This window comes from Egretta garzetta, unplaced genomic scaffold (assembly GCF_000687185.1).
Source record: "Egretta garzetta isolate BGI_Z169 unplaced genomic scaffold, ASM68718v1 scaffold466, whole genome shotgun sequence".
NCBI classification, from domain to species: Eukaryota; Metazoa; Chordata; class Aves; order Pelecaniformes; family Ardeidae; genus Egretta; species Egretta garzetta.
In genome coordinates this window covers 254,685-256,786 of record NW_009260069.1, presented here as the reverse complement: position 1 = coordinate 256,786, position 2,102 = coordinate 254,685, and positions in this window count along the sequence as shown.

Sequence of the window (2,102 nt, the reverse complement as noted above, 5' to 3'; positions counted from 1 at the left end):
GTGCTTTCTTTTTCTTTTTAGCCTTCTAACTGAGGACCTTGATCCTGTCAGAATATATTAGACACTCCTTGAGAGTTCCCACTGTACTGGGAAGCAAAGCAATACCTGACGTCTATCCCAGTGAGGCTGAAATTCCAAACCACTTAGACCAGGGACTTGCAGAGAGCTAATGACCAAAAGTAAGAGTATGTCATGCTTTTTAAAAAAGTGCCTATAAACACCATGAAAAGGCTAGGTTCTTTCAGCATTTGTAGTCTCCAGGTAAAGAAGGGTTTGTGATCATTATTTTGGACTTACACAGACTCAACCTCAATCCTGCTTTAAGTCTAAGCCTAAGCTTTTTATTGGAGCTAGCTCCTAATGCCTATTGAATTAATTTCTTTATCTCAATTAACATTTAGCTCCTATACCCCTTTGAACATCTGGACCAGTATTACAGCCTTCCGTGTTGTTCCTTCATGCCTCTAGCCCACCACTATAACTCATTCACGGATTGCTGTCAAAAGCTGTCAAGGTATCCTGCCGGCAGCACACACATCAGCAAGGGGTCACCCACACATTTGCTCACCCCGCTGAACACACCGCTCCCATGGTGCTCCAAAGTTTTGCCCTGTAGCAGAGTCTCCTAACATCCTGAAACATGTGAATAAGTTTTAAATGGACTTTAAAAGATTTATTTCAGAGCTAAGCTACCAACTAAATAACTTCACTATTATGTAGCTTCAGCCATATATCGCAACCAAGCCTTTCGCAGTTGATGTATTTCATGGTGGCAGTGAGGAGAGGGAAACAAACACAGCTTAAAATCAACTCTTTTTCCTTCTTAAATTCTAGGGCCCCAGTAACATTATGTAGCCTTGGTGCTTCTTTTAATGTACTGCCTATGACGGCATTTGTGACCATCATCTGGAAAATGGCTGAAGCGCAATGTAATCTGTCCATCCTTTTCTTTCTGGACAAACTTTGGGTGTGACCCTACGTGGGATACCCGCGAAGCTGGAGCAGCAGAGCCACCAGCGTGCCTGCCACGTGGAACTCCTGCTGCACGGGATCAGTCTGGGCTCTCCTTTGGGCAGATACCAGGCTTTCCTGACTCATCCAAACCACGCAAAGCAGCCCCACTGAACACCAGGGCTATGCCCTGTGTTTTCTCTTGGTGTCAGATGAGCTCTAGGTTACAAGCCATAGAAAAAAGCAGTAAACCTAATTCAGACATGCTCAACACAGTCAGAGCACTGCTTTGTAAAATTTATTTAGTGCTTTGTAGATATGCTCAAGCAACACTGATGAAAAAATATCATTCAAAGGCTTTTTATGGAATAAGACTTAGTTCAGTGAAATTCTCGGTCATGTTACACAGTCCTCATTTACAAAAGCAAAAACATTCGTGCGTGTGAGTGAATGGTAAGAGGCTTGTGGCTGTGGCCTTCAATCTCTTCAGGGTGGGAACAGCACATCCATTCTGCTACACAGCTACATCCTGAAAGTTACATGATGTTACCAAAGTCCAAGCCTTACATTTTTCAAACAGGGGTACCACAGGAGCTCTAAGTCAAAACAATGAAATAAAAATTTGGAAAAACATATTAACCTGCCAACGGATGTTGTATTTCCTAGAGCATTAGCTAATTACACTAGCAGATTATCAACTGCAATGTCAGTACCAAAATACTGAGTTAGTTTTTATACCATTCCTTGTGCTGTTAAGTATTACACAAAATCTTAGGAAAAAAAACTCCCAGAAAAATATGAAGCTTTACTGCAAAAGAAATTAATGCAAGAAAATGGTGGGTTTAAGTACTAAAGAGATATGAAGCATTGCTTCTTCATATCCTGCTAAGGAGCAACAGCTGTACTTCATTTTAACTTGGCGTGCTTTGCAACTCATATTCATGTAGATATTTAATGATCCAAACATAATGGTCCTATATAGTATAATTACTTATATGAAGGCTCAACTTCATATGTAATCTTTTAAAAAAGATGCTTCAGTGGAAAACTTGCTTTGGTTCTAACATTGAATAAGCTCTTTAACAGTGAAAATGCTTTGGAGGGGTTGGAGACTGTTGACCATGGATCTTGAGCACAGTTGACAATCAGTG